This window comes from Neophocaena asiaeorientalis, unplaced genomic scaffold (genome assembly GCF_003031525.2).
Source record: "Neophocaena asiaeorientalis asiaeorientalis breed wild unplaced genomic scaffold, Neophocaena_asiaeorientalis_V1.1 scaffold162, whole genome shotgun sequence".
Lineage (NCBI taxonomy): Eukaryota > Metazoa > Chordata > Mammalia > Artiodactyla > Phocoenidae > Neophocaena > Neophocaena asiaeorientalis.
The window spans coordinates 3,046,959-3,061,600 of NW_020172637.1; the positions used below are offsets into that span (position 1 = coordinate 3,046,959).

The 14,642-nt window shown below is 43.0% G+C and overlaps 1 protein-coding gene across 1 annotated transcript in view; it reads right to left on the reverse strand.

Annotated features, from left to right (window-relative positions):
* Positions 1-14,642, reverse strand: part of HECA (HECA ribonucleoprotein granule regulator) — a 43,158-nt gene that overhangs the window by 14,849 nt on the left and 13,667 nt on the right. The window lies entirely within an intron of this gene.

Genomic DNA, 14,642 nt, shown 5'->3' on the forward strand with positions numbered 1-14,642 from the left:
CTAGCGGGCTGTGGGATTCCAACCCATGGCCAAGTGTGAGATCAAAGCTACCATCCCACCGTAGCCCATTCACGCCAAAGGTACGATTTTTCTGGTGTGGAGATTTCTACTACTGGAATAACACCAGACAGGGTTCAAAAACATTCACCATTTTCTTCTGGTGTGATGTTGTACCAAGGGAATTTATTTTCTGATTATCCGTTCTCTGCTGAAAAACATACCAGTAAGCTTCAAAAAGTCCAAATCCTTCACAGTGCAATTAGCCATATGTCAGTACTTGTAACAGTGTAGTATGAGGTCTTCCTGAGACGTGGGTGTAATGAAAGGCAGTTTCAGGGTTCTTTTAAAAATGAATCACTCCTGTGGCTTCCCTGGTGGCATAGCAGTTAAGATTCCGCCTGCCAACGTAGGGGACACGGGTTCCAGCCCTGGTCCAGGAAGATCCCACATGCTGCAGAGCAACTAAGCCCGTGTGCCACAACTACTGAGCCTATGCGCCTAGAGCCTGCGCTCTGCAACAGAGAAGCCACCACAATGAGAAGCGCAAGCACCGCAACGAAGAATAGCCCCCACTTGCCACAACTAGAGAAAAGCCCACGCACAGCAACAAAGGCCCAGTGCAGCCAAAAATAAAATAAATAAAATGAAATTTTAAAAAAAAACCCACACCATTCACTTTATAAAAACAAACATACAAAATGAATCACTCCAGTGAACTAGGAAATATGACGGAGCCACTGAACCAACAAGTTCAGATGGTAGCTCCAAAAGGGCCCTCGAAACACTATCACGGGATTTAGGTTATACTGAATACCACAGAGAAAAGAAGACAGACTTGCCTCATATAATACAACATGCCACCAAACGAAGTGGCAGAGATGATGGGACCCACAAAGCCTATGGCTATGTTACAAATCATCCCCGTCAGTGTCGGATTCCAGGAACTTAGCAAAATGGCCCAAACTGACCTGTCTACCCCCATGATCACCGTGGCTTCCCCATCTACCTCCCGGGTGTCACAACGCTTAATCTTCACTTCTCCAAACTCCAACCGTCCAGTGTAGCAATTCACAGCATGGACTCTGCAACCAGACTACCTCGGTTAGAACCCCAGCAGTACCACTGATGAGCTGTGTGCTCAGTGAACAAGTTACTTTACTTCTCTTTGTGTCAGCTTCCTCTGTAAAAAAATGGCAGATAACAACTGAATGTACCTTATATGGCTCTTAAAAGGATGAAATATACGGATACACAGGTGGTGCTTAGAGCAGGGACTGGCACGTAGTAAACCTCTTCCCCTTCCTCCCAGTCTTCAAGGCCCATCTCTAGATGCCACGACTCCCCTCTTCCCTTGCATCCTGATCTCCCCACCCCCAGGAAGCTTCTGGACTGAACCTTACTTGAGTCCCCACTGTGGTTGGTCCCCACCGGGTGATGACTCAGGAAAGGACGCCTACTACTCAGCTTTGTGCTCCTGGCACCACTGGGCTCATGCCTTGCACAAATCCAGTGCTGAATAAAGGTGCACTGAAAAGACACTGGCACATGAATCCCACACATGACAAGCAGAGCAGAAGGAAGAGAGAGGGCTGTAATCCTAGGCAGAAAGACTAGTGCAGGGAAGCACACTGAAAAGAAGTAGAAGAGTGGTATGTATAGTGGGCAAATTAACTGTAGTCACCTGAAATGTAGACACCTTTAGTATCTTAAAATGTTAATTAGTCAATTAAACCAAGTTCAGTTGCTTTTATCTTTAATCCTTCAGAGGAACAGCCTCAAAGGCAGTGACTCTGTAATGTAATGGCAATAACCAAAGTGATATTATATTAACCCAGGACTAAGGAAATCAAATTTAAAGAATGACCTAGCAGTACCTTTGCATTCACGATACTCAAAATTTTAAATGCTGAGATGGACTTGATATTTCTTTTAAAAGTATTTTCACATTTCACAGACTAGGTGTTTAGAAAGTAAGTAAATGAATAATGCCATGCCTCTTTTTCAAATTCCTAAGTCTTACAATTTACAGAAACATATAGGAAACTTTTTTTTTTTTGTGGTACGTGGGCCTCTCACTGTTGTGGCCTCTCCCGCTGCGGAACACAGGCTCCGGACACGCAGGCTCAGTGGCCATGGCTCACGGGCCTAGCCGCTCCGCGGCATGTGGGATCTTCCCAGACCGGAGCACGAACCCGTGTCTCCTGCATCGGCAGGTGGACTCTCAACCACTGCGCCACCATGGAAGCCCAACATTTTTTTAACTGTAAAAAACAGGACTGGTGGCATTCAAAAATCACACCTATAACAAATTAGCCATATTATAGAAATGTATTTGATTGTTTCCTGAAAGCTGTTTCTAAATTTACAAAGTTCCTAGCTCTTAAGAATAGCAGGCCCACAAAGGTATAAATGGAATACAAACACCTGATACAACCAAACCTTTAAGGAGGAAGTGGAAAGAAGGGAATCCCACATTCAGTGAGGTCCTGTGTTACACACCTCCCCTGGGACATTAGTCTGAGCTGTGATAGCTTGACTAACAAGCAAAATGAGAAACGGTTCCTTTATACAAAGTCAGCATGGTTTTAAAAGATGTATAGGAGGGCTTTCCTGGTGGCGCAGCAGTTGAGAGTCCGCCTGCCGATGCAGGGGACGCGGGTTCATGCCCCGGTCCAGGAAGATCCCACGTGCCGTGGAGCGGCTGGGCCCGTGAGCCATGGCCGCTGAGCCTGCGCGTCCGGAGCCTGTGCTCCGCAACGGGAGAGGCCACAACAGTGAGAGGCCTGCGTACCGCAAAAAAAAAAAAAAAAAAAAAATGTATATGAACACTCCAGTACCTGTTTCTACGGCTTCACCGCCAAATATTCCATACTCAGCTTGTATTTCTCCCTGCCCAAGTGAAAATAATCAGGGCTCACCTCATTCTGGGCACAAATCTCAAGTAGTTTCAAGTCTGGACAATAAGATAATGAGGCTGACGTCACTTGGGCAATGTCTGTCACTCTCTTTCTCATCCTGTATCCTTCCTCCCCACTCAGGCCTTGGTCCCCCCCCACCCAGTAAAAGGGAAGGACCTGACTGTAGTCATTTACACTGGCTGCCCAACAAACCCAAAGCCCCTGACAGACTCATCCACGCTCACAGGAACCCCCCAAAGCAGACACTGCCATTTTCAGCTTCTCAACTGTGAAATTTACTGTTTTCACCACTCTTAAAGAAGTTTCAGGCATCACAAGAAGATGGGGAGTTCGGCGGGGTGGAGGGGCGAGGAGGGGCTTCTGAAGTCACATGAGGCTTCCTAGACAAAGCCTAAGGTAGGCACTCGGTCATTTTCATCATTGTAAACCCACTACCGTGAAGATGGTATCATGCCTAACAAACGTCTTGTTGAAGGCAAGTACGGCTCAGTCGGATTTAGGACTCTGCAGCAACTGGGTGCTGGAGGAGGGACAGGGGAGGAAGCTGGCCACTGGGGAGCACAGCCCGCTGCTCCGCCCCTGAGTTGCAGCAGGCCTTCTAGACGCAGCACAGGATTCTCTCTGGGGCAGAGCCTGGCCCTCACCCTCACTTCCTCAGACTTACCATAATCTATTCTACCCTCCTTCGGCAACCAGCTACCAAGTGCAAACTTTAGGGTTTCTGAACAACTATTTTATTTTACGACGGGGATCTGTTCCATACAGTAATTCTTCTTACGTGGGAACACATCCCCTTGTTTACAGGGCAAGTTCCCCTCCGGGTATGACGGTTCTGACCAGAGGGTCCTCGTCGCTGAGCTTCCTGCGAGGCCAGAGCATGGTGACTGCGGATACGGACTCTGGAGCCAGCCAGCCAGCCTGCATTGACTCTCAGCTCTAAACTTGTTAGTTTTAAGACCTTTGACTAGTCACTTAACCTCCCTGTGCTTCTATCTTCTCAGCTGTGAAATGGCAGAAATAAGAGTGAGCACCTACCTGAAAGGGTTGCCATGAAAATCAAAGGAGTTATTAAGGCAGTTTGAACAGTGTCCGGCACATAATGAGCACCAGTTAAACGTAAGCAATTATTATTAAAAGCTTTATCACTTTATATTACCTGATGGAAAAACCAAAGGACTTTGAATGTGTTTAGAGCAAAGCTACAACCAGGAAGTGACCGTCCTTTCTCCATCTGTAAATAAGTGCAAGAAATGTTCTGCTTCCCTACAACGAACAAAGCAGGGTGGTGTGCGTAAAATAATTAACTAAATAGCTACTGAGAAGTTTTAAAGAAGAAGGAAAATTTACTTCTTCTAACCCCTTAAAGATTTTCTACTCTGTGTCAGACAAATAAGTATCTTGCTATGTGTATTTTTCAACCTAAACAATCTTTTCCAAGCCTGGATAACAGGGATTCATAAAAGGCATGGCTGTATTTGATTCATGAGATGTTCCTAAAGAACTTACATAATTCAAGACTGATTACCCCCTAGTCTGGGGGTAGAGTGTGGGGAAATGCATCCTCAGAATGCATAAATCTGCAGCCGTGTGCTGTATTTTTGCTTTACTGGTGCTTTTTAATATCAGCATTACCTCTAATACTTCTCGGTTGTGCCTCATAAATTGACAGCATGGCATATCATAGTTTTATCACATTTCTGTCCCAAAGTTACAGATTTTCAGGATGTTTTTCAGTACCAGTATTAGCATACTTGGATATTTTGAAAGCTATAATAAAGGTTTAAATTATAAGTTAATTTTAAAATAATAACACAAATGTCACCAAAATCCATGAAAAAGTTCTATAAACAACAAGGGTTCACATAATATTGCCAAGGGTTAGTAAGTATTTCTCTTTAAAAGAAAAGGTAATGACATTGGGTAACAAAGCATTTTTATAATTCAGTTGACCTGCTGGCTTTGAAAATATGAGATGGCTTGATGCATAACGTAGGGGAATGTGTCTGTTGAAATTTTCCATATAATGTGAAGCTTTTATTATTATTTATGTGTCATTAGTTGAAATTTGCATAATTCAGTTCGCATATAATGGGATCACACTGTACTAGGAAATAAATTAGCAGGCTGCCTTTTCTCCTGCTTGGAGATTTAGATCTTGAGGGCGCTGTATCAGGGAGAACTACATAGCACCCTAGCATTTCATGTACTGCATGCACTCACCCTGAAGGAGAGGTCGGTCCAAGAGCCCTCGGAACCAAACCACAATACCATAGGATGGGAACAGAACTCCAGATTAAGTATAAGTGTATGTGCACTAGTGTGTGCATGTGTGCCTGTATGTGTGCAGGCATAGAACTGCAAAGAGACTGCCCAGTTGTTAAATTATCCCACTGTCAAAGACTTCAGAAAAGACCTCACGTCATCCTCAAGTACTATAATCCAAATTTAAAGCATTTTCCTTGCTTCTCTGAAACACTCTAGAACCTGATTTTGATTATCCTTGTCAGTGGCCTCCCCTTTACCTGCACAAATATTCAAAATATGGCCATAATCAAAACTCCTAAATAATACTTTTTATATGTAATTCCCATTTTACCACCTAAGTTATAAGCACAGTGTGCCCAAAACGTTGACCTACTTCCCTCTTGATGCACCCAGAATGGTGCCTGGAGACCAAAGGCCATGGTGGAGTTGTCCCCTCCCCTTGCCTCTGGATTCCCAAAGCCCTCAGCTTAAAAGACAAATGGCTTCACCTCCCCTCGGTCTGCCCAACAGGTAAAACATATGGCTGCATGATTAACTGGCAACATGGGTTATCTGCAGACCAGGTACCTGTCAAAGAATACGATCCATAACTCACTGCTGTTCAATGTCTTCCAAAAGCTCAACTGAGAGAAACAATTTTTAAGAAAGAGTCCATAGATGATGTCCACACATTCCTCTAGATCAGAGTTCCAGCGGGGTGGTCTGGCCTGCAGTGCCTTATTAAACAGGGTTTTTTGTTATGAAGTGTTAAGTGCCTTTTAGATGTATCATGCCCTCTCTGGGTCATCCAGGCCTCCACTCCAGCCCCGTTCATATACTTACTCATATGCCAGGACCCTGGATTCATTTGGGTGTGTGAGCCCTGCGCTAGATAAAAGCTATCCCTTAGTTAAGCCAGGTGTCCCAGAGTTGGTTACTTGGACCACATTGTTTTATTCCCTGGACAGGCTGTTTTGAATGACATGAGCAGGCCTAATTTGTTTTATTTGTTTTATTTATGAAGGCACATTGTCATGGACATTGCTCAGTATTTTATAACATCTTATAAGTCACTGGTTTTGTTTTGCTTCATTTGTTAATCTGATGGACACTGTAGCACAGGCCACTGCTTCTGTTTGCCTCTTTCCTCTGTGTGCTACAAATCTGAAAGCCACATTTGTGACCTACCTCTTGTAAAGCCTCAAGACGTCCATTATTTTTCCCAACAGTATCATCTCTATTACTAATATTCTCACTTATTTATTACTTCTTATAGTATTACATGTATTTTTGAAAGCCACTTTATTTTTAGAAGAAGGAGGCTATAAATGATCAAAACAAAAATCTGTTCCCCACCTCTCCTCATAACCTTCAAACCAGCTTTGCCTAATATGTGTCAAAATTTGGACTTGATGGGGGCCCAGGTGTTCCCCTCCCTTCTCACTTTCCAAAGTCGGCCATAGCAGGGTGCAAAGTGAGAGGGGAGGCCGGTGCTGACCCACAACCCCGGGAGCCCCACAGACACAGCACCTTCAGGAAAGGCTGCCCCCTCTGCCTTGCCTGCAGCACAAGCGGTGGGTCCTGGAGCCACTCTGCTCACCCGCTCCGTGCCTCTCCCCCATCCCACAGCCCACGCCTCTCACCCACTTCCCCTGGGCCCAGCTTCCCACTCTGCTATTCATACCCAAGACTCTACTGTTCCCAGCCCACCTGGCTTCTCTCAGACACATCTCGGGCTGGCTCTGCCAGCCAACCTGGCTCCTCTGGCCTCCTTGCCCCACCTGGACCGTGCAGGTGCCTCCCCCATCACCTGCTCCCAGCCTCACTGGTGAAATTAGACATGGTGAAGTGGGCTCAGACTCCCCCCAACTCCACCCTGCCTTGTCTTCTTCTGGGGGTGTGTGGAGGGGGGTCTCTCTCCTGGGGTCTAACCCACAAAGTCTAGACTCTTCCAGGCATTGTCATCCTCATGTGGGCCCAGTCTTGCCTCCGCTTAGCTCTTCCCAACAGCAGCCTCTTTACCTCCCCTTCTCCCCTTCTCCCCCCTCACCTAGCAAACCCAGGAATTCAGTTCTGGAAAATATGAAAAGGAGAATCCCATGTTCACTGCAGAGACTAGCTCTAAGGGGTGAGGCAGAAAAGAGAGCAATGAACTGAGAAATTGCAAGTATTACAGATGTGGCCACACAATCTGAACCTGCTGCAGGGTCACATCACCACTGACAACTACAAGAATCCAACCAACTCCATCTTCCTAGGATGGCTACTGAAAAAACGCCAATGTAAAAACTTAATAGCAAGAATAGCAGATTACTGTAGTCATCTCGATTTTATTAATGGCATTAGCAGTTATAATGACAACTTGTTTTAATCATAAAAGTCATATTCATTGGTAAACTAATCATAGATACATGTACTCACATATAAGAATATAAGAAAAAATAAGTTTATACCAGGTGCCAAGTGAAATAAGGCACATGCGGTCATATATATGTGTACATGAGCGTATCTATGAATAACCAGATATCACCTTATCAATGTAATTTCATACACATGCACGTGTATACACACACACGCCTACTCTAGATGCAATATTATTTCCACAGTGAACAACAACAAAAGACCCTTGCTTTTGCTAACCAAGTTCTTAAACAGTTAAATTTGAACCTCGAGATCCACTGTAAACCCATCCTTCTGGCAATTACAATTGCCAGTAAACAACTGTTTGCTTTATGGGTTGCCCTTGCTCATGTCACTCTTTGAATACTGGCCAGCTCAGCATTAGCCACGGCAGGAATCTGTCAACACCTTTTGGAATTCTGACCACATTCTCTAAGATATTAATCATCCCTTGCTCCCCTGCTTAGCATCAAAGCAAATTCAGTGAGCATCTTCTCCTTGCAGTGACACAGGGCTTTGAAGCTTGCGGGTCCAGCAGGTTTGCTTCATCTTTTTTACAGACACTGGAATAAAAAAGAATGATGAAAAATATAGAAAAATATACACAAATGAGTATTTGGAACCAGGATATATTGTTCCACTCTGTGCACAGATGTGATGCCATCAGCATTTCCGCTTTCCTCCTTCTGCTCCTGGAATGAATCAGGGAACATCAATACAGTGCATGACAACCCTGAATTTCTTCCATCGTCGCAATTGATCATGAAAATGGTAAAGGTTTTTCATCTGCAAATATTATGGATTTGAGGCCAGATTTTTTTAATCAGCATATCCTGATAAGTAGACTTAACACCAGTTTACTAGGTCTGACACAGTAAAATCTTCTGAATCTTTACTATAAAGAAGTCAAATACAGGATAATATGAGTACTTGACTACAGGTCTCTAGAGATCTGGACATCTGCAAAACAGTACAATAGTTATATTCTCAAAATGCTGTAAAAACTCAAACTATACAGATAAACTTCATATAGGAAATATTTCTAAGTGATCTGGTCTCTGAATAAGTCAGTTTTCTTAGCAGGTTTATTATACATAATTACCTAAAGAAAGAGCCTTCAAATTTTCCAGGATACTAATAAACACTCATTTGGGCAAATGTATGGCTTCTTTTAGTAGCTATCATTTAATAAAGACCCTGTTTTAGAAGACGTAATAAAAACACCAGGGTTTGTCTTAGGGTTAAACACTTAACTACAGAAGAAAGAAAATACATGGGGTCTCTGAAAATCAGCTAATAACAAGTCAATTCAAATAACGTTTTTAAACACCTGTTACGTGCCCTGTTCAGAGTCTAACATAGAGGCTGCAAGTGTTGAATAAATTTGTAAGCCATACTTTCCTATATCTTTGAGTATCTTATACTTTTTTGTTGAAAACTGGACACTTTAAATAACATAAAGTGGCAACTCAAAATCAGATTCTCTCTCCTTGCAGGATATGCTTCTGTTGTTACTGCTGTTTGTTTAGTGACGTTTAATTCTGTAAAGTCTCTATTTTTTCGTCAAGTGTAGCCACTGAAGTTTCTGCTCAGTTAGCTTAGTGGTCAGCTAATAACTGGACAGAGACTTCCTTAAATGCCCTAAACCAGTAAGTGTCCCATCCTTCGCCAAGGGGCTGTGTGTGTGTGTGTTGGGCAAGCCTTCAATGCTTCAACAGTTTACAACCTTACTTAGCCTTTACTCTCTGCTTACTCAGAGCCTCAAGGTCAGCCAGAGGTGAGAATGAGGGCCTCCTCAGGTCTTTCCTGGACATGCTCAGAGCGCTGCCATGTGCACAGTCCTCTAGAGCACCAGGAATACACCAGAGCTTCTCAAAGCCCCTGACGGACCTCCTACTTCCAAGACATTCTTTTTAAGTTTTTTGACCCATTTCTTGTTTGCTCCAACTGGTATCACTGCTGCAGGCAGTTGCAATGATAAATAATTGCTGCTGAGTGTTTTCAGCAGACATCCTAAGAGGGCTTCCAACACTGGGTGACCTCTGAGTCAGGTCAAATGGTGAGAGTTCCCTAGGGCTAGGGCTTTTGGGGAAGCTCCAAACCTGTCCTTCTTCCTCTAGTGACTACGAGGTTGCTCGTTTTAAAGCTACCATGCATACTACTATATAAAAAATAAACAACAAGGTCCTACTGAATAGCACAGGGAACTATATTCACTATCTTGTAACAACTTATAATGGAAAAGAATCTGAAAAGTATATACATATATACACATACATACGTATGTGTGTATATATATGTATCTATATATACACACACACACAGACACACACACACACACATATATACAGCAAAGTGATTCAGGTGTCACTCTGCTGTATACCTGCAACTAACACAACATTGTGAATCAACTATACTTCAAATATATATATACAACTTTTAAAAAACAAAGCTACCACAGAGCTAGGGAGAAGGAATGGGAAAATAAAGCAAGTTAAAAGAAAACAAAATTCACTGTTCTTACTACAATTCAATCATTTCCCCAAATAAACACTCCTAGGATTATTGCAAGCCTTTAGTTAATTTCTAGAATTTTGAAAAGTTGATTTTGATCATTTTTGCCAGTGTTCTCATTGTTTCTATGGAAAGGCAGATTTCTAGATGTCCTTCTTCTGTCATTCCAGAAGTGCTTCTTAATATAGATTTAAGTTTAAATACATATTTTGTTACAGAAAAATGATAAGATGATCAATAAGAGAGTTTCAAGCAGGACGATACTCTTTCTTCAGATCAGACAGATTCTGGGTAAGAATTTAAAAATAAAGAAAAAATGTAAAATTTCTGACCATTATCTTTTAAATGGCTGATAATGGTTAGCAAGTTACTATGATATTTGGATTCTGTTTAAATACATTAAAATGACACCATTTACAATAAACTATGATATTTGGATTCTATTTAAATACATTAAAATGACACTATTTACAATAAACTGGAGACTGTATCTTCTGCATTTACTTAAACCTTTAAAAAAACTGGGTGTGACAGTATTAATATGCAAAAGAAACTTTGTTTTCTCAAATTCTTTTAGAGGATACACAAGCAAAAAAGTTTTATCACCACCTTCAAGTCAGCCTTCTAAAAATTACACTTTGACAACATCATACACACATTCAGGAACCTCGGAAACTCCCAGACTGAAGCCCCATGTCCTTTCGCTATGATCAAGGAGCTCTAAAACTAGGTCCCCAGGCTGGATCTCCCACCTGGTCACCCACCAGGCCCTCGCCCCAAGCCTCTGCTTCAGCTGCCATCCCTCCCTTTGGGGCAGTGCAGACTGCAGATCAGAAAGGGAAGGAGTGGACCCGGACCACTGTGCCCACACCATACCTCAAACTCACCAGGGGGTTAAAACTCATTTCTTGATTAATTGGTGAGTATTTGAAGTGAAAACTAAAAAAGTTTTAAAGTAAATGTTCTCAAATATTTTGAGATCTTTCTCTACTAAAAATTTTTAAAAGACACTAAGTCCTGTACAAAAGGGAAGCTAATACTTTCAAAACATTTTGTCAACTTGTTTTAATTAGTATGGGAGCTATAGTAAAGCTCACTTAAGCATATCTGTCTTAACCTCTGATTTAGTTTATCCTCCCTTATGTTATTTTAGTGTGTGAGACTGTTCCAAAGAGGGTAGCAAGTTGAGTGCAAGGAGATTACATTCAGTTAAACATGTTTTTATGCTTTGAGTAGGATTTAAACACAAGGCTTTTCACTCAGACAAATCTATCCAAATAAACATGGAAGCATCACATTCTCCCTCAACCAAAAAACAAAACAACAATGTGCTCTTCAACTATATTTAACAACTTGGGGTTTTAACATTCTCTTAATATATTGGATTTATTCTCCTAGACTCATTCTTTCCTTACGTTCAGTTAAACTCACAAGCCTACCCAGCCTCAAGTTCAAACTAAACAGAAAGCTACAGCCTTCTATTTTACCCATTTTTAAATTTCCATTCTGGCTCCAACACTCTGACATCAGTAAGAAATCTGTATAAATCATGACTTTAAAGTAGAAAATTCATATTTTTTCTTGTCTACCAAAGGCCATGTCATGACCTAAAAGGACATGGACCCAAAATATGTCTGGTTTAGGCTGAATATCAGGATGAAGATAATGGTTTCATAGTTTTCCCTGAATGTTTCTTAAAAATACCAACATAGGGCTTCCCTGGTGGTGCAGTGGTTGAGAGTCCACCTGCCGACACAGGGGACACGGGTTCGTGCCCCGGTCCGGGAAGATCCCACATGCCGCGAAGCGGCTGGGCCCGTGAGCCATGGCCGCTGAGCCTGCGCGTCCGGAGCCTGTGCTCCGCAACGGGAGAGGCCACAGCAGTGAGAGGCCCGCGTACTGCAAAAACAAAACAAAACAAAATACCAGAATAGAAATAAGACAATCCCTTGGTTCAGATTCTACAAACACGTCCTGAGCCCACAAGAGGATTCTTTAGTGATCTGCCCAAGTCATTCAGCTGGTAAGGGGCCTTCCCTCTTCCATTCCCACCCACACTGCACACAGATCAATAAAGAACACAGCCAGTTTATAAGGAGAGGAGGCAGTGACCAACAGCTTTGTGTAACCAGATCATAATAAGCAAGTTCTATAATTTGGAATAGTGTCTCATTCAAAATTATAGAACTGCTTACTATGATCTGGTTACACAAAAGTTTATTCAATATGGTCAATGTCCATATTAATCCTCAGAATTATTTAAAAACTAGGTCTACAGAAAGTCAAGTTAAAGAAGCAAGTGCTTAGGGCTTCCCTGGTGGTGCAGTGGTTAAGAATCAGCCTGCCAATGCAGGCTCAAACACGGGTTCGAGCCCTGGTCCGGGAAGATCCCACATGCCGCGGAGCAACTAAGCCCATGCGCCACAACTACTGAGCCTGTGCTCTGGAGCTCACGAGCCACAACTACTGAAGCCCGCGCACCTAGAGCCCGTGCTCCGCAACAAGAGAAGCCACGGCAATGAGAAGCCCGTGCACCGCAATGAAGAGTAGCCCCCGCTCGCCGCAACTAGAGAAAGCCCACATGCAGCAATGAAGACCCAACACAGCCAAAAATAAAATAAATGAAATAAATACATTTATTTAAAAAAGCAAGTGTTTACACCCAATTACAATATAAAGGTTTCCCAATCTTTGCACTCCTTAAAAACAAAGATAGACAATGAGGTAAATCTACTCTAGCTAACAGAACTGCTAATTTCAAAAAATAAATAAATAAATAAACCATGAGCAAAGGCTTACTCGTTTCTTAAAGAGAATAAAGCAACTTTTCTTGGAAAGCATGTAAAGAAACGGCACTCTATCAGTATGGAGACTATCGAATAGGGCAGCAGAAAGAGCACTGGTGTTGAGAAACAGAAGCTCAACCTGCTTCTCCTGAATCCTGTTTGGGTCAACATGCCAACTCCCAAGAAGATTTTTAGGGTTACTACTGTATTTAAATCAATAAACTCCCAGCACAATGTGGTTAAATTCATTTCCGTACTCTATCTGTACCCTAAACTAAACTAAATCCTTACACTCCTTTGTTTTCCATGTGCCTTTTCTGTCCTGCTGAACTCCCTGAAAAATACACTCTTTCGGCTCCCCTGCCTTCCCATCAAAATAAACCTGGGAAAATACTTTATAGCAGTGGTCCCCAACCTTTCTGGCACCAGGGACCAGTTTCCTGGAAGACAGTTTTTCCATAGACGGTGGGGGGGGAATGGTTCAGGCGATAATGCGAGCTATGGGGAGCAATGGGGAGCGGCAGGCGAAGCTTCGCTCACTCATCCACCGCTCACCTCCTGCTGCACGGCCCAGTTCCTAACAGGCCGGGACTGATACCAGTGCACGGCCCGGAGTTTGGGGACCCCTGCTTTACAGCAATCCTTCCCACACTGGCCGTCCCTCTGCTGTGATCTAGGGAGAAAAGACAAAGCTTTTGCCTGTGGGCCACACCACTCAGCCTATTTCTAAAATGATGCATCAGCAACCAACAAGCAACTTAGAGAATCTGTTGCAACAAGGAAAGACTTGTCAAAGGAGAGAGCGTGTCTAAGTCTTACACAGACCTCAGTAAAAGTGAAAATGAGACTCAAAAATAAATTACGTCTATGTCCAAGCCCAGTAGTTCACCATATATACACACTCAACACAGCTGTTATAATATGACTTGTTTTCAGGAGAGCATGCCATAAAAGTTCCTACTGCAGAGGAAGCTCGACGTTTAGAGCCCAGTGATATATTAAGCCAATGATGTCATTATAACTAGACATTCATTCCTTTTCCAATTACTAACTTTTGTGGAACACAGATATAATCTCATAGTATGACTATTTTCAAAGACTCAAAACTATTCATTTCTAGGCTGCCCTGGTGGCACAGTGGTTAAGAATCCACCTGCCAATGCAGGCTCAAACACGGGTTCGAGCCCTGGTCCGGGAAGATCCCACATGCCACGGAGCAACTAAGCCCATGCACCACAGCTACTGAGCCTGAACTCTAGAGCCTGCAAGCCACAACTACTGAGCCCGCACGCCTATAGCCCGTGCTCCACAACAAGAGAAGCCGCCTCAATGAGAAGCCCGCGTACCTCAACAAAGAGTAGCCCCAGCTCGCCGCAACTAAAGAAAGCCTGCACGCAGCAGCTAAGACCCAACGCAGCCAAAAATAAAATAAAATAAATAAATTTATAAAAAACACGATTCATTTCTAAACTCATTTATAAAAGAGCTACCAAATATATCCAGAAGGGCTTCCCTGGTGGCACAGTGGTTGAGAATCTGCCTGCCAATGCAGGGGACACGGGTTCAAGCCCTGGTCCGGGAAGATCCCACATGCCGCGGAGCAACGAAGCCCGTGCGCCACACCTACTGAAGCCTGCGTGCCTACAGCCCCCGAGCCGCAGCTGGAGAAAGCCCGCGCGCAGCGACGGGAATGCAATGCAGCCAAAAATAAATAAATAAAATAAATAATAAATTAAAAAATATATATATATATATAAATATATACAAATGTATATATGAT